Below are 23475 nucleotides of genomic sequence, written 5' to 3'. Positions count from 1 at the left end.
ATGAGAGTTTAACCATTGATGTCGATGGGTGCAGAGTTAGGCCAACATTGAGTGCTTTTGAAAACCCTACCAATTTTATTTCCAGCTACCTCCAAAACTTCTACTCCTACCCATTGCCAAAAGAGCCATCCTTTCCATCAACATCCATAAAGATCCCCTGTAGGTATCTGCCAAGGCCCTGAGACATTACGTCCCTTAGTTTTATCTCTTTCCCTATTCAAGGAAAACCCACCTCGATAAAATGTTTGCTGTGTATTGTTGATGAGTCATTATTTCTCTCCAAGAGATATTATCTGCCTCCAAGAATCTGTGGTAGAAACCAAATGCATTTTTAATACATTGGCAAAATCGTTTACCTAAAATTGTTTAATTCTTCCTGGAGGAATTTTCAGTTAAATAAACACATGATCGTTATTTCCTTTAATTACTCTTCTCTACTTACCTAGAGCAATGGCACCTCTGCCCTATTATAAATCAGAGAGCTGTCAGATTTATTAATATGTATTTGTTTTTATTTTCAGGACATACCTACATAATAGTGGTTTGATCCATCACTTTGAGGTCAATGGCAGTTTTTCCAGGGACTTCAATGGGCATTGAAATGGCTCCCGTGCTATACTCCGAGAGCTTCTTCTGGTGTTTAAAACAACGCCATAATCAGCAGCTACACTGAACCACTAATATCCACTGCTAGCCACTTTCATAATTCATTCCCAAACAATGACTTCACGGTATCATTACTAAACAAGCACCCCATCCCAGCCTCATTCCAGTCCTTTGTCTGGAAGGTTAACAGATTTGGGGCTATGGTAGACATGGTGCGGTCTAGAGTTCAGGAACCCTCACAAAGAAAGTCCTGTTGGCAGTTCTTGGTCGTCTATATCCAGCTCAATACTTCCACTGACCTCAGCTGTAGCAATAGTCTAAAGGTGCAGACACAAATAGAGTGTCGTACCGTAGCCTAATCTCTAGGTGACGAAGGCATGGATTAGTACAGTAAGGGCCACATCAGAAAGAAAAGGTCACACTTGTCTTTATAGCTGGAAGTGGAAAAATAGCTGTTCACAGGGCAGTTGTGGTGAAGAGCATAACAGCCATGTCCCAGGTCTTAGAAGAACCCTACATTTCAAACCTGATTTGAAAATAATGGTCAACACCAACACTTCTGTTACATTTCGAGTACCACTAGCCAAAATTCCAGCAGAGACAATACTGAAATTTTCCTTTGGAGTCATTTCCCTGTACCAGTGGATGCAGAAAACTTCATCTGGATCTGAGTAATTTTATCTGCAGAGTAAACATAAAATTCTCATATGACCCATACTATCTTCTTAAGAGTCATTAACATGTACGATGTCCATGTATCCCTGACATCGGTGTTGTTTCTCTAGTATTTTATCTCCCCACTACAATTGTTTGCTTCCCCTGCTAGATTTCTAATGACTGTAGCTATTCTAAGGCTGCATGCATACAGGCATCAGGGTAGTTAGGCAAAGAAAACAGGATTGCAAACATATGCACATGTGGCATCATGGAAAGACCCTGAAACCTGTATCTCCAAAAATTCCCTGAAACATAAAAGGATCCAGCTAGTTTTAAATCTGGGTTCCATGTATGTGGCCACATGTAATGTTCTTGTACAAAATAGGGCAGGAAAAGATTTTAATTGTCCTAAAAATATCCCAGGACTCCTTATTTCCTATATCTGTCCCCCTTTCTCCCTAAAGTACTCCCTGCCTTCTTCATGACAAATTCAGCACCCAAATATTTTCTTCAGACACCGCTCTTTATAAAGGTTAGGGCATCCAATGAGGGAACAGAAAGTATACCATGTGACTTAGATGACAACTCACAGACCAAAAGCAAATTTCAAATATTGGCTATTCAAATGAGCATTTGCTATGAACAGCTCATCAGAATCCAGCCCCAACTACATTTGCAACCAACTTTTTGAACAATTGTGAATAACCAACTAATTTGTAGAAACCACAACCAATTCGCAGAAAATGTTTTAACCAAGGAAAGGCCCAAATCCTACAAATGAACTGTTTGCAAAATAGTCTGACAAAGCTCTGTTTGCAGCCACCAGTGGAAGATAAATGAGACATAAGTTTTCATAGAAATAGGTCTCCTAATCAAACTTCCAGTGAAAGACTCTGGAAGGCTGTGATTCTTTCAAAAAATCTAAGAGGGAATGTCAAATGCTGGAAAAGAAGAACAAAATAATGGAACATTCTGGAGCAACCAACAGTTGGATTATGGGTTTTAAAATGCAACAAATTATACCAGAATGGAATAAATTCCCAACAGCTAAAACACCTGCTCCTCTACCAAGAATGAAAAATGCCATTCAGAGAAGATAGTCAGTCTCTGATTCTGCAAACACAAATGTTTACATTTGAGAAACTTTACCATGAAATCACAGAAATTGCTTACAGGTGTAAAGTTACTTGTGTGTGCAAGTGTTTGCAGGATCAGGGTCTATGGCAGAAAGCAACATGGGAAGTATCTGGAGGTAATTATTCAAATAAGCCTATGGTAAATGTTTGTGGGCCAAGCAAGACCATATGTACAGTATACTGATTTGGAAGTAAAAGCGATTACACAAGTGGTCATGTGTATTTTGTATATTATTCAAATACAACAGATGGGAAATTGGCATGCCATACAACATACAAGATTCAATATTCACCCAAGTGGGATGATAAATTACCATAAACCATTTATGAATATCCCTCAACCATGAAGCTTAATAATAAATAAAATTAAAACTCTCAGCCCAAATCTATCAAATGACTGGTATGGAGAGATGCTTTGAAATTAAGAGCCTGATTCTGCTATCCTAACTCAGGCCGTGCTCTGTGAACGTTTCCACTGAAATCAACAAGACTATGCGTAGAGTAAGATACTACTCAACACGATGAAAAAAGGCCCACGAATATGGTGCTAGGAAATGGTGGGATTAAAAACTGGAGGGTCTAAATTGAAAGATTTTAAAATAAAGAAGTCAAAGGAAAAATTTTATTTTTAACATTTATTTTCATTGACTATAATGTTTAATGTGTGCAACAGCAGAATTGGGAGTTCTCAGTTCACTTGTATCAGTAAGAGAGAAGGCATAAATTAGTAGTACTGGATGAAAAACAACACATGATTATTGATATCATGACTATAATTTCTATGCAAAGTGTTTCACTAAAATTAACCAGTATCTTTCCCTGCTAAAAGAGCTAATAAATTGTATTCTGAAAACAAATTCTAACAGTTCTTAATGGATCTATGGTGCTATATTACCATCAACCTCTTTTGCAAGCAGATTGCCTATTTTGTATCAGATATTAGTTGAATAATGAGAGACGTCTACGTGCCATGCTAAAGTGACAGCCAGATTAGAAATGGATGGCCAGCTCTCAGTGAATTAACAGGTTAGAGTTTAACTCTCTGAATTCCTCAGTGTCAGAATTGTACAACTGGGGACCTGCTCCTTTCTAGTGTTGCAAAATGCCCCTTACAGAAAGGGGTAAACCATTTAACAGATATATTTGGCTTGCAAAGGTTGCAGATCTTTGATACGCTCCTCAGGGATGGCCAATAATGGCTCTTTCTGAATTTGGCAATCCAGCTGAAATAAGATATGCTATAAGTAACTCAGAATGGTAGACCTAAAATTATTTATGACTGGACAAAGCCCCATCAAGCCAGCAATGGCTTTGTCACTGGTGACAACACAGTGAAATCTAATCATTCTAACCACCTGAATGGGGCAAAATGAAGCAATTGATGCTCCATTATCAATTAACTTTTTATTATTATTATTTGTATTATCATAGCATCTAGGAGCTCTAGTCATAGACCAGGACCCCATTGTGCTAGGCACTGTACAAACATCAAACAAAATGATGGTGCCTGCCCCAAGAGGCTTACAATTTAAATATCAGACAAGAGACAACAGATGGATACAGATAGGTGGGGCATACAAGGAAACAATGAGACAATATAGGTCAGCGTGGTAGTTAGTGGTCTCTGCATACCAGCAGTGTAACTGTTGTCAAGTTTTGAAGAGGGATTTGAAGGTGGATAAATCAGTTAGTTTTGTGGATATTTAGGGCGAGAGCTTCTCAAATCTGGGGGCACGAGGAGAGAATGCACAAAGGTGTTTGTCTGAAAATTTAACAAGTGGGCAGTGGGTTGAATGGAGATGAGCATCGACAGCTTAATGGTGAAAGAAACATGATAGGTAGAGTGGGAGACTGACTTCAAAGGGTCTTGAAAGCAAATACAAGCAGCTTATGTTTTCTGTGATAGAGAAGAGGACGCCAACAAAAGGGTGCAAGAAGAGGGGTGATATGATTAAAGTGATGGACTAGGAAAATGATCTTTGCAGCAGCATTCTGCCTGGTTCTGAGCAGGGCAAGATTGCTTTTGTCAAAGCCAGAAAGAAGGGTCTGGCAGTAATCGAGACGTGAGATGAGAGCCTGGACGAGAATTCTAGCTGTGTGGATGGCCATATCTTAGAATGTTATGCAGAAAGAATCAGCAAGATTTAAACAGAGCCTGGATATGAGGAACTCGAGGGAGGTCTGAGTCATGGACCTGAGTGACTGGCAGGATGGAGATGTTGTCTGCAGTGATCAAGAAAGGAGGTAGTAGATAGTGCTGCTCTGTTTTAGCCATGTTTAGCTTGATCTGAGAGAGAAACATCCACATCCCTTAGACAACTTCAATGCGACAAACAAGGCAGGGAGTCCAAGCAGCAGCCCTATTCTGCAACCACCTCTACATCCAAAGTTCAATTTCGATAAAGAAATCCCCATGCAAGACAGAAATATATTGCAGAGTGCTATAAACACCAGATAGATGGGATTATTAGCAGAGTCAGCAGCATTCCATGGCAACGGAAACATCCATAAGTCCAAATCCAAATGACAGAGTTTGCTTCTGACTGGAGGGTCCCTTTAATTTGACCTGATGTTGACAAGGTGCTTCCAATGATTGACCAAAAGCATAATCCTTCAACGGGGAGACACAAGAGGAGAGCGAGGGTTTGTGGGTTGTAATGTCTTTTCCACAGGAATTAGATTGATTCATAACATAAAAGGCAATAAGAAGAGGTTCTATAAATACAGTAGGAGCAAGGGAAAGATGGAGGAAAGTGTAGGTCCACTACTTAGCAGGGAAGGAGAGCTAATAATTGATGACATCAAGAAAGCTGAGGTATTTAGTGCCTATTTTGCTTCAGTTTTGATGACCAGACACCCAACACAATTAATATTAACAACAAGATGGAAGAAACACAAGCAAAAACAGGTAAAGAACAGGTTAAAGAATATTTAGATGAGTTAGGTGTATTCAAGTTGTCAGGGCCTGATGAAATTCATTTTAGGGTACTTAAGGAACTAGCTGAAGCAATCTCGGAACCATTATCAATTATCTTCAAGAAATCCTAGAGGATGGATGAGGACCCAGAAGACAGGAGAAGGGCAAACAGTACCTATTTTAAAAAGGGTAAGCAAAGTAGACCTGGGGGATTATGGACCAGTCAGCCTAATTTTGATACCTGGAAAGATACTGGAATAAATTATTAAACAATCAATTTGTAAGCACCTAGAGGATAATAGGGTAATAAGTAATCACCATCATGGATTTGTCAACAATAAATAAGGCTAGGCCAACCTAATTTCCTTATTTGACAGGGTTACTGGCCCAATGAATGGGGGAGGCAGTAGACGTGATGTATCTTAATTTAAGCACGGCTTTTGACACAGGCCCACATGACATTCTCATAGGCAAACTATAGAACTGTGATCTAGATGAAATTACTATAAGGTGGGTATACAGCTGATTGAAAGACTGAAGACTAGTTATCAACGGTCACTCGTCACTAAGAGGGTATATCTACTGGAGTTCCACAGGGTTCAGTCTTGAGTCCAGTACTATTCATATTTTCATTAATGACTTGGATACTGGAGTGGAGAGGATGCTTATAAAATTTGCAGATGACCCCAAGCTGTGAGAGGTTGCAACCAATTTGGAGGACAGGATTAGAATTCAAAATGACCTTGACAAATTGAAAAATTGGTCTGAAATCAGCAAGACGAAATTCAATAAAGATAAGTGCAAAGTACTTAGAAAGGCAAAATCAAATGCACAACTACAAAATGGGCAATATCGGGCTAGGTGGTAGTACTGCTGCAAAGCATCTAGGTATTACAGTGAATCTTATATTGAGTATGAGTCAACAATGTGATACAGTTGTGAAAAAAACTAATATAATTCTGGGGTGTATTAACAGGAATGTCGTATGTAAGACATGGGATGTACCTGTTCCACTCTATTCAGCACTGGTGAGGCTTTATCTGGAGTTGTGTGTCCAATTCTGGGCACCACACTTTCAGAAATGTGGGCACATTGGAGACAGTCCAGAGGAGAGCTACAAAAAACAAAAACAAGTTTAGAAAATTTGACCTATGAAGAAAGGTTAAAAAAAACTGGGCATGTTTAGTCTTGAAAAAGAACACTGAGGAGGGACCATATAACAGTCTTCAAATGTGTGAAAAGTTGTTATAAAGAGGATGGTAATCAATTGTTCTTCATGCCCACTGAAGGTAGGACAAGAAGTAATGGGCTTAATCTGCATCAAGGGAGACTTAGATTAGATATTAGGAAAAACTTTCTAACTGTAAGAGTAGTTAAGCTCTGGGATGGGCTTCCAAGGGAGGTTGTGGAATCTCCATCCTTGGAGGTTTTCAAAAACAAGTTAGACAAACACCTGTCAGAGATGGTCTAGGTTTACTTGATGCTGCTTCATCCAGTGGGCTGGACCTGTTGACCTCTTGAGGTCCCTTCCAGCCCCACATTTCTACAAATCTATTGACTGAAGGAAATCTGATTCTCACAATTAAGGCTAATGGGGATGTATGATTTCTATCCCGATGTACATGTTTTATATAGTCCATATTGAGAGCACGTAGCAGATCAGGGGAAGCCTTTGAGTGTAAGGGGAGCTAGCCCTTATAGAAACAAATCATGTTGCACAAAGTTCTAAGAGACGTTGCACAGTATTCTCTCTGTTTGAAACCACACTGAAATTCTAGTTGGATCTGCCCAAAGTTTAAAGGGTCTTAGCTGGGTAGCTGAATTGAGATGTGAAAATTAGGCAGGGTTGAACCTTCCCTTCTGTTTTTCAGATGTCTTCTGGATTCTTCTGTCTAGAGTGGGTTACTTTAAGGTCCTAATAAACATAACTAATAAGATGTTAAGAGTATTGAAGGTAAGTTACCCAACATGGTATCATCTGGAGCAGATCCAGCATTTGTATAAGCATATTCATCATGACCAGGGTAGTAACTATCTATTTAAAGAGTGGAGCAGAATGGACAGAACAATCAATTGTGTGGATTTGGGCAACAATGGGACTTGTAGTACAGAAGCAAACCCCATCTGAGGAAATTTTAACCACAGAAAAAATATTGGAATAAAAAAAAATATATTTCATTCTGTTCTTCCCCAAAGCCATCAGATCCCAGAATCTTACCCTCTGTAAAGCAGCACTAATCCTTAAAACCCCCTCTCTTCTTGGGAGCTAAGCCTCTCAGAATTGATACTGAACACTATATTTGATCCATTTCTCCAGGTCATTTTTTTTTAATTCTAGGCCTTCTTGTCACACCTGTAGAACATCTGAAACAACAGCTGGAATGGAGAACATCCTAGAACAATGTAATCATACAGCAATTGTAATTGTTGCTCATAAAGCCTAAAGTGACAAAGAGAGGAAGGATGATCTTGTGCTTAAAGCCCTGGGGCTAAGACTGGGTTTAATTTCTGTCTCTACCTGAAACTACTTGTGTTACCTTGGGCAGCCACCTAAGGACAATGTTTCTGTGATTCATTTCCCCATCTGTAATACGGGGAAGATAATACTCCTTTATGACATTCTTTGTCTGCCTTGTCAATTTAGTCTGACAGCCGCTGGAATACAAACCATAAGAGATAACCATAGTAAAAGCAAAACTGTTTCTCTGTTGGTGAAAAGGGTGAGTGAGCAAGAGAGTATTCTTTGTCCCTTGCCTAGCATCTACTGACTGTCAGTGCCAAGATTTTCCAAAAGAGGAGCCTAACATTAACTTCCTAACTCCACATTTAGACACCTGAGGGAGTGACCTGATAGTCAAAAGCCCTGAACACCCAACAGCAGCCATTGACCTCAGTCAGCCCAAGGTGGCAACCTGGATGAAACCGCTATGATAGCACTTTATACAAGCTTACTCAACCGTAGGGCCACAGACGCAGATATTTTTAGTGGAGAAGTGATTGGGATGTCTTCAGAGATGTCTCATTATTGTCTGTCTCAGATACGGTAGTTGGAACTGGTTACATTGCTGCCGTTCCACTGGCTCCTCTTTTACACCCTTCTCTGGGAGATCACAACTCAGGCCCCTTGTATCTTTGTCGAGGGATAATTCTTCAAACCATCCAGTGTCTTCCCAAACCCTCACTCCTGCTACTGGCTGCTACCACTTACATTCTGCTGCTTCTGTGTGAATGAGACATTTAGGATATGCCTAGAAAACCTGCTGCACGAGCACAGCTGGTTTAGGTCAGCTGGCTGAGAGCTGGAGCTGTGGGGCTATATAAACTGCAGTGTAGACGTTCAAGCGTGGGCTAGACCCTGGGCTCCTATAAGGGCAGAGGGTCTCAGACCCCAGGCTCCTGTGCAAGCCTAAATGTCTACGCTGCAGTTTTTATCCCCACGCCTGACCCAGGCTCTGAGACTGTGTGCTGCGGATTTTTTATTGCTGCATAGATGAACCCTTAGGTTAGGATTTACCAAGGAGCCCAAGGAAGTTAGGCGCTCAGTTCAGTGTGAGTTGGACACAGGCTTTCCTTAGGATCCTGTGAAAACACAATCCTTAACCTTCAGTATCTAGTTTCTATGAAAAAGTCTATCAGGTCTGACTAAGAGTTTAAACATACATGCTCTCTTAAAGAAATCCCTATGACACAGAAATTTGCTTTATCATTGACATGAACCATCACTTTTGCAGGTGAGTAGGTTTTTGTACTCCCAAGGAACCAGTGCACTAAAGCATCATTACCATAATTGAGAAATACAGGGTGATTCAGAAAGAAAAAAAAAAGCCGGCTGCAACATAATTGGTCACTGCTATGAATCTTTACTCAGGGGACAGATAGCACAACCAGAGGTAATAGCTTACACACGTACTCTTGAGCTGTGCAATAGATGGAAAAGTGTCCCAGATGGATTGGGCAAGGGCTTAGTTCCGGGATTATGATGAGACAGTGGGTAATTATTGAGTGGTATTGCCTCAGCACTGATTAGTATCTGCAAGCTTGTTCCTTTCCTTCAGAGGAAAGCATTGATAAAGATAAACCATGCTGCTCTATGTCCTTCATGTAGCACAAAACAACACATTTCAATCTAACAGGATCAGGTCTCCTCTTTGATCACAATCTGTTACCTAGATTTCTTTGCAAATTAATCAGCCCTGCTTGTTTAGCTCCAGTCAGTTTGTACTGCTAAATTAATAAATGTACTAGGAGCAACAGAATACATAATTACATTCTACAGTTTAATCTCTACATAATAATTTTGACCTTCGTCTGGGGCCTCAGTTATAGCCAGTAACATGTAGAAGAGACGTGGACCTTCCAGTGCAGATTATGCTAACAATCTACCTTAAATGATTACTTATAGTCACTGTAATCAGGAGAAAAAAAACCAGAGGAATATATAATTAAAAAACCCCAAAACTATAGCTAACACTTCTAGCTATATCAAAGTGGAAGTGAAAAAGCAGTGTGAGCATATGTCTACTTCCCCCCAAAATTCTCTGTGCCTTAGGTCAGCTGAGTTCCCCACTAAATAAAACTCACTTTGCATTTCCAACAGTAGCACAAAATAGAACCCCAAATTGCTTGAATTTGTTCTAAAGGTGACTCCCAGAAAATTAAAAGCAGCCCTCTGCTTCTATACCTCTAAACTACCAAGAGAGGCACTGATCATGTTGCGCCACAGATCCAAACACAAATCTTGTCACCTGCAACATCACGACATTATTTCAGGTGTTGGAAGTGAAAACATTTGTGTGTATAGGAGATGCTTCCCAAACTTACGCTGAGTACATATTCAATTCCAGCATCTTGCCCGCAATATTCCAAATAAAACGGACCATTGGTTACCCCTGTTGCGGCTTAATGTCTTGTCTGAGGAAATTACCAAGGGCTTTGCTTTATGTACATACAATTCTCAGTCAACTGTATATTACCAAAAATTTACTTTTAATGTTGGGGTGGCCGGAAGAGAAATACAGGCATTAAGGTCACTATTCAAAAACAACTGCCTGGAGATTGTTTATCATGTGCTCCATCTCCAGCTTTAAAAGAAACATAGGGCAGAATCCTCTCTAGTGTGCGCATTCCTCCTTCCCATCTCCGTGCGATCAGCTCCACTCCCAACACTGAAAGGGCTGTGGCCACCCTGCTTTATGGGCATATATACATGGTGATGATGCTCACCTGTACAGGCATTTTGGGTGCAGTCCCAAAAGCTTGTAAACAGGCCATTCAGCTACCTCTGCACCCAAGACCTTTCTAGTCCAGGGGCTGCTCTTTTAGGTTCCCGCTGATCAGTGCAGTTTGCTTTGTGGCTACTTACTGATGGCAGCTAAAAACGACTTCAGAGTACAAAAAGGATGGTCTTTTTGTTAATTCACTTGCCTCAAATCCCAGCTCTGTCACACAGTCCCTGTACCACCTCAGGCACATCATTTAATGTCTCAGCACCGCCGTTCTCCATCTGTAACATGGGGATAATGGAGCTTCCCTTACCCCAGCCTTTTCTGTTTACGTTGTAAGCTGCTCAGGGCATAGGCAGTGTCTCTGACTATGTGTTTGTACAGTGCCTAGCACCATGAGGCCCTGATCTCAGCTGGGTCCTCTATGTGCTGCTGCAGTGCAAATAAATAATAACAATAAGTAATTGGAAGTTCATCCTATTCCCTACACAGCGGCCAAGAGAGTCCCATTATTATTATCATCCTTTCTCTTCTCTCCAATTGCTTCTTCAAAGGTATCTTAGCTAAACAATCCTATCAGATCCAGACAATAGGGGTGGTTTACTGGTGAAATCAGGTCAGTCTTTGCTGTATTGGTTTTTCATTTCTAGCAATTGACTGTCGTACACAATGTAATCATCCAGCAGATAAACCCTGTGCTAACACTAGAATATAATTCCTGGCAATGGATAAAGTTTGGGACCAGATCTTCAGTCTCCCGTTTGACTGCTTTCCCACTTGGCTGCCTCAAGTGGGCAACGGGGGATTGCGAAGGCAAAGAAGAATGCCTGATTAACATGAAGTCACCATAGCACACTCTTTGCCACCAACTTCTGGCCTCCCCAGGACAGCAGAGATTTCCAGATAGGCTGGGGGTGTGGCCAGAGATGCAAGGGGGTGTGGCCAGAGTTTTACTGGGAATTGGTGATTCCAGTGGAGTTCAAGTGCTGGTTTGGATTTATAAAGCTTTAAGTGCCCTGAGACTTTCAGACCTGAAACACTACCTCTTTCCTCCAGCCATATTGTGCAGTTGAGATCAGTGGATGGACTTGAACTGAAGTCCTCGGAGTATAAAAAACTAGAATTTTGTTAAGCTGGATCTATTTGTAAATAACAAACTGAAGGGCATTTTTTCTTTCAAAACTGAACAATATTTTAAAAAGCTGTGTGAAAACTTTTCTACCAGCGATGGTGTGTAATGGAATGTACTGCTGTTGTCACACCCTACACACTACCGTAATAATCTCTGTGCAAAATATGCCTTGTGAAGTATCATTGGAAAACTAATAACCTGGTGCTCAGTAGTATCATTGTGAATTGAATGTAGCAACGTTGTGTATGAAGTTAGGAAATCCCCTCTGTATGTTGTTAAAGGCACATGTTCAAACTCACGTAGCCCCAGTTAAGTAAAACTGATCAAGCAAACTTTTTTTTTTAAACAAAGGGGGGGGGGTGTTTACCTCAAATTGCCTATAAACCGTAACCAGAGTCCTCAGAGAGCGAGAGAGTGAAGAAAGAAGACCAACAAAAAAAAAAAAATCTTCATTTCAGCATACACAGGTAAAAAGAAACAGCATAACACTTCTTCCCCAGCAGATTCAATGTCTCCTTTCTCTCAGCTGGAAAGACTTATATCTAAGGGTCAATCTCAGGAAAATGCATTTCAAAGAGTGATTGAACAATAAAAGCGAGGGGCAAAAACACCCTAAATTCTCTCCCTACTCAGCTCTTTTGAACCTAAGATGACAAAAGAATCCATCTCTTTGACTTTGGGAGGGATCCTGACCTGAAGATTGGTCAGTAATACTGTTGGAAGCATGTGGTAAGAATTTTGCCTTGAACCAAGCCTAATTTGTAAAGCTTTAGTACTAGGAAGTGTTTTATATTTATTTTTCTTGTAACTATTTCTGACTTTAATGCCTGAATACGTGTACTCACCTAAAATCTCTCTTTGTAAATAAATAAACTATTTTTGTTTTTCAATCAAAATTAATCCAGTGTTGTGAACCAGGTGGGTAACTCCTTTTAAGGTGGCAAGTTGTGTGTTTTTCCCTCACAGGGACGATGGACCTAAAATAACTGAAGTGTCCAGGAGCAGGCCGGACAGTGCAGAACAGACATTTCTGGGGCAAAAATTCAGTACTGGAGCATGTTGGGGTCACCCTGCAAGTAGTAACCCAGTGGGAACCAGCATGTGGCTGGTGTTTGCTAACAGGCTGTTAGGGGTTAGAGTTGCTGGCCCAGGGTTATGGCTAGACACAGATACCCAGAGTGTGACCTGCAGGCTGTTCGACAGTTTGTGAGGTGCCCAGGTTGATAGCTACAGCAGCAGAGCATTGAGAGACATCCCAGGTTGCAGGGCAAGTGGTGGGGGGCAGCCCTGCACTGGACTAGATTGCACCCTGGAATGTCATATTGTGTAAAACTATTTTGGGTTGTTATTTTAATCAATTGAATAAGAGTATCAGAAGAAGAAACCCAGCACCACAATATCATTTGTGAAGAACAAGAAGCTGGAACAAAGCATGCAATCAATCCTGTCACCATTTACATCAAATATAAACATACAGATGAACTGGACTATGGAAATCTCCAGAGGCCAGATGTATTAAAAACTATGCATTCAGTACAGAATTGTCATGCACTGTTCTTTAAAAATAAACTCAAAACCCTCTGCATAATGTTGGAGCAGATAAGCATTTGCAGTTAGGTTGTTGATCCAAAGAGAGTAATTAAAGAAGGTGAGGTCTAAACTTGTCAAAGTCATTTTGCCCTACTTTCCTATTTATAGGTTTCAAAATGGAAAAAGCCTTCAAACGGATTTGCATCGTAGCTTCCCTCTGCAAAATCCTTCTGCAGGAGATTTGAGAATTAGCTGCTCTGCCTGCAGTATATTAAAATCTTTGACAGCCATCCACTTGGGGAATCCCTGGGAAAAAAAATTACACCTCACTTTGCTTCAAAAGGTTCATGATGATATCACCTTAAAGTAGAGACTAAATCATCGTTCTTCATAATTATACCTTAAATTTTGCCATTCTGTGGGCTTCTTTAGTGGAAGAAATACGTGGCTTGCTTACAATGTAGCATGCAACTACAAGGCATGATTGCCTCTTGCCATAGGCACCTCTCCGGGACAGCAAGCAAGTGTATGCTACTTATATCATAGATCATAGCATGGGGTGCGGGAGAGAGTAGCTTCCATTGAGGGTACTCCTCCAACAGAATGCAGTTGGGCCAGGAATGGGCGGAGACTTTGACATGCTCCTCCCCCTCCCACCCACACACTATCAGAGCTGAGCAGGCACAGATAGAGGAGTTATTTTCTGCTAGTATAGACTAGAACACGTTGACTTTTTTTCATGGAAATATTGCTTCAATGATCATTTTTTTCCCAACCAAGATGAAATCTTTCCCAGAAAGTCTTCTTGTGGTCACAAGTTTCTGGTTTTTTCAAAGCGCACACACACACACACAAAAAGAGACCCCTGGAAAACATAATTTAAAATGATATCAGTCTTTTGGGGGATTTTTGGGTTTGTTTTTCAGTAAAATAAAATGAATTTTTGAAAAGTAAAATCCAAATTTTTTACAGAAAAAATAAACCTAAAAAAATGTTCAGTTTCCAGATTGTCAATTGAAAAACAAAATATTGTCATTGAAAACGTATGTATTTAGTTGTTTAATTGCCCACAAAAAATAACTGGCTTTCTTCGCCAAGCTCTGCTCTATGCCCGTAACAGACTTAGCACAAGGGGGAGCCCGGGAATGAACTGTGTTTCTCAGAGTCACAATCAGTCTCTGCTCCTGGGGCAGGACAGCTACATGCATCTCTTAGTTATGGTAGATTGTTTCATCCCACAGGACACTGAGTAAACCTTAACTCAGCAGACAGACAGTTATGTCATGTCAGGGACATTGTCTGACAACAGGTTTTTCCACTTGAAATTGAAAACATGCCATATCTTAACTTTCGTGAGCTAGAACCACAAAAAGGTAATGAGTTATACACTTCTTTGTAGCACATTAGTGTTAGGAGATCAGATAAATGCTAGGAGTAGTATGAAGATGAAAGGCATCTTAGACTTAATTAGTACTTTTTAAGGAAACCAAAAAAAAAAAAAAAAGGTTTTCTGGATCATTTTACAAATTGAAACTGTGGTAAGGTGGGGAAAATAGTTCCATGGCCAGTTCTATCTCTCCCAAGAAACTCTCCAAACATCATCAAGACCGTGAAGACAGCTTAATTTGCTGTTACTGTATGAATGCCTTCCATCCCCATAACTCAAATTGAAGAGGCAGTGAGTATGTTCCATAATGTGCATTGCTTCTCTAGTCATACATTCTTCCTGGCCTTCGCCAAGCTGAGAGAAGTTGTATATGGAGACACAAGAGGATATAACTAAGGGAAATGGGAAGAAATTAAACAAAGAAAAATTTAGGCTGTATCTCAGGAAAGATGTGATTGATGAGGAGATTTATTACACTTCCCAAGGGGAAATGATGGAAGTGCCACTACTCTGGTCATTTAAAACTAGAGCTGATAAACAGAGGAAAAATATACCTTAGGGAACAGTCCTACATTGGCGAGGAGGTGGAATGTGAGACTCTTTTCCATAGCTAACTTCTGTGATTCTGTGGGTCAGAGCTTCAGCTGGTGTCAGGTGGCATAACTCCTTACTCAACAGAGCTGCATTGATTTACATCAGTTGATCATCTGGACCTAGGATTCTAAATTGCATCAGCTTTGTAATATTTTAAGTTAACCCTTCACGCCACTGTTACAGTCACCCAAGAGTGTTTCTATCCAGCAATATCCTACCTCAATGGACTCTGTTAGAAGAAATAAGCTCTTTAGACATTTAACATTTTTATGAGTGTCCTGGAAGAAAGCATAAAATCATCACTAATACAGTTTGCAGATGACACAAAGATTGGGAGAGTGGTAAATAGTGAAAAGGACAACTCACTGATACAGGGCAATCTGGATTGCCTAATTAAGTGGGCAGAAGAAACCAATATGTGTTTTAATATGTAAAATGTAATATGTAAAATGTGTTTTAAAATGTAAATGTATACATCTAGGAACAAAGAATGTAGGCCATACATACAGGATGGGGGACTTTATCCTGGGAAGCAGCGACTCTGGGAAAAGATTTGGGGGTCATGGCGGTTAATCAGCTGAACATGAGGTCCCATTGTGATACAGTGACCAAAATAGCTAATGCGATCATTGGATGCATAAACAGAAGAATATCAAGGAGTAGAGAGATTATTTTACCTCTGTACTTGGTCCTGGTGCAACTGCTACTAGAATACTGTGTCCTGTTCTGGTGTCCACAATTCAAGAAAGATGTTGATAAATTGGAAAGGGTTCGGAGAAGAGCCACAAGAATGATTCAAGGATTGGAAAACATTCCTTACAGTGAATGACCCAAGGGATTCAGACTGTTTAGCTTAACAAAGACAAGGGCATGGGGTGACTTGATCACAGTCTATAAGTACCTATATGAGGAACATAAATTTGACAGAGGGCTCTTCAATCTATCAGGTGAAGATATAACAAGATCCAATAGCTGAAAGCTGAAGCTAGACAAATTCATGCTGGAAATAAGGTGCACATTTTTAACAGGGTCAATTAAACCACTGCAACAACTTAGCAAAAGGTGCGATGGATTTTCTATCACTGGCTATTTTAAAATCAAAATTGGGTGTTTTTCTAAAAGATATGCTCTGGTTCAAACTGGAATTAATTCAGGTAAATCCAGTGGCCTGTGTGATAGGGGAGGTCAGATTAGATTATCACAGTGGTTCCTTCTGTCTTTGTTATCTACGACTCTAGATGTCGCTGCAGAAAAGGACTGTGGTTGGGATGGTCGTTAGTTTGCTACTGTCAAGTTGTTTCAGTTATTTTTATGTTTCTTAATTCAAAAGCTAAATTATCTGAGAAGCTACCCTAGTGCCTTATGGGAGAAAAATCACTTCCTTCCTGTTGAATGGCATATTGTGGTTTTTTCAGCTCCACTGGGCATGCTCAGAATCAGACCCTCCCATCTTCAAGTGACAGCTGCATAGGGTGAAGCCACGTCACTCCCACAGGCTACTAACCAGATTTGCAGAGTGTTGAGTATCCACAGTTCCCACTGATTTCAGTTGGGGTTGTGTGTGCTCAACACCACTGAAAATCAAGCTCCTTACCTCCAAATTTTTGCCATGGGTATTACAGGTGACCTGACTGAGAAGCCAAGGCACTATGCTGTATAGTGATCTATTAGTGGCAATTAATCTGACCAAGAACCTCTAAACAGTATCATAGGAGGTGAGCATCCCTGGCGGTTTCTAGCTTGTCAGCAAAGTCAGTGGTGACAGACGCTTTTGGCCGATGCTGTCATGCAATGGCCAAGTATGGCGAAATTCTTCTGTGCAATGGAGCTGAACAATCTTAAAGGAACCTCTCTGCTCACGCACTGGAATCACACGATTAAACATTTCTATACATTTCCCGCCTTAAATGAAAAGATGAATATAACCTTTACAGTTCCTCAATCAACGGGCCGGCAAATCCATGGGAATACCCAAGCGGGGTATGGCCTGAGAAGCTCATTACACTTACATTCCCATTCCCATTGATCATCTCCTTTTTAATCAGTCCCACAGTAGTCAGATGTTATTTGATGCCTGAACACCACTGAAAACCAGTGCTTCTGGAAGGGATATGGACATCCAGAGCCAACTCTCATTTACACTAGCAGAGCACAGCTCCATTGACGACGATGGAGGTTAGCCCCCTGTGAACTTGGGCCCACACAGAGCAACTGCAAAGTCAATAAGATATTTAATAATAAAGAGAATACTCTGTGAACTGATATGCAGATAAAGCCCTCAGCAATGAAGTACTTACACATACATACGCTGTTCTATAAGTTCAGCATATTAATGACCCAACCTTCCCAGGAGGTGCTATTTGCCCAACAGGTGATGTATGACTTAGTTGTTATGAGGTGACAATGTGCATAAAATATGAAATTCATATCATTTGTATTCTGTTTCCTCTGCTCTTCTAAGGGTTGAAAGGGCCACCATTTTAAATGTAATTTACAGGGTATACTGTCTATCTGTTGGAAACAGGAGGAAGCAGACCTTGTCCTAGTATTTATCAGACACATGCCGCCCATCTGCTAGAGCTGGGTCGAGAAGGATTTACTGTTAATCCTCCAGACCCATCTGCAGGGGGTTCAAAATGCTGACCAGAAAGCTAGACAAGATGAGGTTTATTTAATTAAAAAAACTGCTCTGGAGGTTACTCAGAATCACTCTGAAGAAATAGCTTTTGATCATGTCACTTCTGGGAGGGAAGGGGGAGAGTTTTGCACTGAACTAAGATTGTTCCTAAAAAAAATACATACACACTAAACAAACCCAGTCTGGGGGAGTCATACTATCTACCTGTTACATCAAATGCTGCAAATCTGAACACGAGTTACAGCTTGGACATTTAACAACCCACATTGCAGGACTTGGCTTCCAATCTGGGCCAAGTCTGAAAGGTACAAATTGGGTTACACTTACACACAGAGAACTGCTTTAGGTAAGCACTTTAAAACCTGGCATTTACATTAACCTGCACTTTTCAAGAAAGCAGTAACTAGAAGAAACACTTAACCTGTGCTTTATTGCTTTAAAATTTAATTGCAGCTTTTCATAATCAGGAGCTGCTCACATCCAAGATCCATTTGTGTGGTGATGAGAAACGATACAATCCCCTCTACATTTTCCCCATTGGAAATGACAGCTGTTCATAACAATAGCATATTTATATGTTAATGAAATAAATACGCACCCCACTGGTTTCTGCAGGACTGCCATTTCGGAGAATTGGGTGTACGTGGGAATCTCTCCCCTTTTCCAAGCTTCTGATTGTTATTTCATGGCATTATAAAGCATGACATTTCTCAAAGTAACACACACACATAATTTGTCCTCACCAACCCGAGGGCTCTTTGAACTGCTGTCCTTGTTGCTAATCAGATTTCTGGACCATGGTTATGCAATGACCAAAATATTTTTAGAATATACGTCCTCCAGCAGAACTGAGCACCCCCGAGAACAATGGACTCTCAGTACATGGCAATAAAACATATTCCAAATGATAAGATATGGGGAGGTGGGGGGGTTCCCAGCCCAAGTGCTTTGGAAATGATGGCACCATCGAAATACAGCTACCTCTGGAGAGGGGGACTGTCATGCTTCACAGTGGTGGGGTTTCAGAAACTTTGACCTAAGACATTAGGGAGATCCCATCTCCTCTGAAAAGTAACTTACTTTGGCAAGTAAGAGTAAATGCAGGTCTGGGAAGGGATATAAAGCTCTATGCTCCATGGCTGAAGATAACCTCTAACTAATAGGGGCAAGGAAGAAGATTTCTCTGGGGCAGATGACCCCACCACTGCATACTTCAGGGCTTCTTGCACCTTCTTCTGCAAGACCTTGCAGGGGCCTCTTACATACTGAGCTACAGGGGTCACTTGTAAGGATACATGGGGTCAGAACTGGGGCTGTTGGGGCCCTGGGTCTCCAGCATTTCCTCCTTGCTACCAAGGGAGACAGATGAAGCACTACCTTACTGATTCAGACCTCACAGGAACTCCACTAGGGATGCACCCATTGCTGCCTGATTGGCCCACACTCACTACTTCACTCAGGAAGTGCAGGGGCTGGCTGGCTGAGCAATCATGCAGACTCCCTCTTGCTGCCCCTTCAGACCCAGCTCTTGCCCGTCTTCTGTGATCTTCATCCAACCTGGTTTCCGCTCTGCTCTTGCTCCATGCCTCATTTTCAGTTCCTGTCCCAAATTTCAGCTCTAACCCTTGGCTCGACTTCAGCTCTGATCATTAGGCAAGACTGCCTATGGCCTACTTCCTAAACAGGATTTGTGGGCAGGTCGTCTGGGGAAGTGACCACACAGAGCAAAGAGGCCTTGTCTGAGAGAGCGCTTCTCTGAACTCAATTTATGAAGCTGGGTGACCTGCTAGGATTTGAAGCTGTGGTTCCAAGATCACCGTTTACCTCACACCTGACGTTAGGAGTGTGTTAAGCCCCAATTCCCCTCATCTGAGTGATTCTAACATAAATTTATAGCTTCAGATTTTTCAGGGATTTTAATACTTTTTTAAAGTAAAACAGTGTGTATTTCATGCATCTATTTCTTCTCGTTCAGTCAGAAATGCAGTCTTAACATTTCAGAGGATGTGCACAATCCTTCATCTTGCCTCTCCCAAATTCCAGTCTCTTTCGTGCTCCCTCCTCTGTTATTTAGACAGCTATGTGATGACATATTTGCAGTGCATCATGTTACTTGCTTCCTTCAAGGATTTGGACTGTAAAGTGTGTGAGCATGTAATGGTCCCTCCCTTGGGATTTGGAAGGGAAGCATGGCCTAGTGGTAAAGGCCACAACCCATGACCGGCAGGGGAGTTGTGGGGAGGGGATTACCAGTGTCCACCGGCAGGAGATTATTTCTGGGGTGGGTCCTCCCTTCCCTCAGGGAGGGCCCTTTTGGGGCAGCTGTGCCAGAGACTCTAGGCCTACCTCTATTCTGCTAGGTCTGTGGCTTCAGGTCTGCTTTCTTCCAGCTCTGCTGCCCAAATGAGCTGTTTCTCTCCTTTTAAATTGTCCACCAGATGGAGCATTTGCTGCAGGTGTGGTGGGGCAGGGCCAGCTGGGCGCAAAATAATCTCTTAACCTCTTGTTGCCCAATGTGGGGTTTGTACACCCCATCACACACCCTCCCCCTCAAGATGCAGCCAGGAGAGCTGAGGCCATCAAATTGCTCCCCACCTTCTCTGGAGAAGAACTCAGCAATCTGGTGGGCTTTGCCAGCTCGATGCTGGGTTTGGAATATGTAAGGTGGGAGGGATAGATACCAGAGCATCAGGTGGGGGTTTCTGTCCTTCCTGGTGTTTAGCCATCTTAAAGGGGACATGGTCAGTGAAGAGCTTGAATGGGTTTCTCAGAAGATAATATCGGAGCGAATCTACAGCCCATTTTACTGCCAGGCCTTCCTTCTCTATGACAGAGTAGGCCCATTCTTGTGGGAACAGTCTGCAGCTCAAACAGAGCACAGGGTGTTCATCCCCCTTTATTTCCCGAGATAAACAGCACCCAGTCCCACATCCAGAGCGTCCGTCTGCAAAATGAATTCCTTGAAGAAGTCTGGAATGAATAGGACCGGCTCTGTACATAGGCTTTCTTTCAGTTTTTGAAAGGCCTTTTCATAGGCCTTGGACCAGTGTACTTTCTTGGGGCTGTCTTTTGTGACGAGATCTGTGAGGGGGGCTGTGACCATCGAAAACCCCCAGTACAAACCACCAGTAGTAACCAGCAAGTCCCAGAAAACTCTTAACCTGTTTCTTGGTGGCAGGGTGTGGGGTTTCCTTGAGGTCCTGGACCTTATCTATGAGGGGCCAGACCTGGCCTTTCCCCAAAATGTATCCCAGGTAAGTAGTCTCTTTCCCTATTTTACATTTGGCTGGATTTGCTGTTAGTCCAGTCTGCCGTAGAGACTGGATCACGGCTGCAACTTGTGCCAGGCATTCCTTTCAGGTTCGGCTATAGATGGCTACATCATTTAAATAGGCTGGGGCGTATGAGTTATGGGACTGAAAAACCTGGTCCATAAGGTGCTGCAATGTCGCAGGTCCCCGTGGAGTCCAAAAGACACAGTTTGCAACTGGTAGAGGCCAAATGGAGTGTGAAGGTGTGAGTGGGATCTTCCAATACCCCTTCATTAAATAAAGCCTATCTATTTTCTGTCTTCCCTGAATGGCTTCTCCCTTATGTTGAAGGATCCCTCTGGCCTCAGGCAATGGCTCGGGTGTGGGAGTTAGAGCTGTCTTGGCTGCCAGGTAGTTCTCCATCAATCACACGGTGTCAGTAACTGAGCATCCAGTCCCTTCCCCCTTTTGGAAGGATTTGGGTGAACTGTTCCACCAGGAGGAGTTCAGCCATGTTTACTCCGGTTCATATTTCTGGCTTTAGCCACCTCCAACACATGTTTCATAGTTTCTGGGCAATGACATAGGGTCTGGCCCCCGGAGGGTACTTCTCTCCCCAGAGCCTCTGGTGGAAGGTCTCCTCTGATGTTGAGGTAGTCCAAGATAGCCGCTTTGACCTGGGGGTAGTCTTGGGCAGACTCCGCATCCAGTCCCTGATATGCAGCCTCCGCTGGCCCGTCAGGTAGAGGGCAAGCAGGATGGCCCACTGGTCAGAGAGCCATCAGGCAGCCATCTCAACCCATGCAAATGTTGTCAGGAAATCCTTGGGGTCATTCTCAGTGCCCATCTTTGTGAGCTTCATGAGTACAGGCAGGGGCCCTGGGTTTGGCCAGGGCCCCCTGATGGAGATGCTCTGAGGGAACCCCGGGCTTCATCAATGCCACAACTTGGTGAACTAGCCTTTGCTGCTGTTCTTTTTGCTAGGCCCCTTGGCCCTGTACCAGTTGCTGCTGGGCGGCCATTTGCTGTAGGAGCTGTTGTTGTTGCTGCTGCTGGTTCTCAGTCATCCATTTCATCAACCATTCTAAATCTATCATGGCTGGCCTACCAGCCCACATTGTTTTCAGTCAGGCTGTTCGGCTGCCTAGCAGTGCCCCCCGTGGGGGGGGGGGGGGAGGGGAAGGGTACCACTTTACCAGCGCCCAGAGGCCCTAAGGGCCCGGCCCAGGCTGCAACCCCCATTACCATGAGGAAAAAATTTTTCATGGCTCATGAGATTGTATGTACGGCATGAGGGATTGTGGTATGTGTGTGGGAGGTGGCCCGTGTTACATGTTTGTACTGGGCCCAAAAAAATTATGCTTGGGCCCTGCCACCTCGGTCAGTCAGTCCTCCCTTCTCTCAGGGGTGGGGCAATGCCCACATTCTCCACCAATTTGTAATGCCTCTCCTGGGGGGTTTGTAGGGAAGCGTGGCCTAGTGGTCAAGGCCACAACCTGTGACCAGCAGGGGAATTGTATGGGGGGCTTACCAGTGTCCAGGGTCCATTGGGGGGCTGCTTTTTTCCAGCTCTGCTGCCCAAATGAGCTGTTCCTCTCTCTTTTAAATGCTCCACCAGATGGAGCATTTGCGGCAGGTGTGGCGGAGCAGGACTGACTCAGCTCAAAATAATACCTTAACCCCTAGTTGTCCAGTGTGGGGTTTGTACACCCCATCACACAGCATAAAACTGGGCAATGTATATCCTTTGACTAGTCTGCAGTGAGATCGGAAACCACATTACAACATATCTAGAGAACCACATTTAAAACTGATTCTAACACAGTTTCATATTTCAGTGAAGTTAGGTTCTAAACCTCAGGAGGACTATTTCATACATTCTCCCATGAATTATTAGGAAATCTTAATAAAGAGTTGGAAAAATAGCAATCCTATTTATTTTCTAATGCAGATGCCAAAATTGCACCCAGAGCCTTCATTTACATATGCAAACTGGTATTTGCCAATGCAAATGGATTGCTTGGCATTGTATTGATATGCAGATTTCTGCACAGGCAAACGTTTGCACATGCAATCAACTGAGCTACATTTAAAAATGCCCTCCTAAGCATTCAAATGCAGACACAATAGTATACAAGAAAATCTTGAGGGCACAACTTTGATGCACTCATCTGAGAATTTGTCACCACGTGTAACAAGCAGAACACCATGGAAGCAGATGAAGAAGCAACGTCTCTGGCAAAACAACCTAAGAAATAGTTTTTAAAATGTCTCCAGAATAGGTGAAGATCATCTAGTGTGTCATTTTGTCAAAATTAGTTAGCAAAGAAAATATTCAAATCAAAATCACAGTGGTGCAGCAAAGAGCTGCTGTTAATCGAGTAAGGCTATCGATCCAATCACTC

Source organism: Emydura macquarii, unplaced genomic scaffold, assembly GCF_026122565.2.
Source record: "Emydura macquarii macquarii isolate MOO-44397 ecotype Brisbane River unplaced genomic scaffold, CSIRO-AGI_Emac_v2 contig_1551, whole genome shotgun sequence".
NCBI classification, from domain to species: Eukaryota; Metazoa; Chordata; order Testudines; family Chelidae; genus Emydura; species Emydura macquarii.
Note: the sequence above shows the minus strand (reverse complement) of the source record.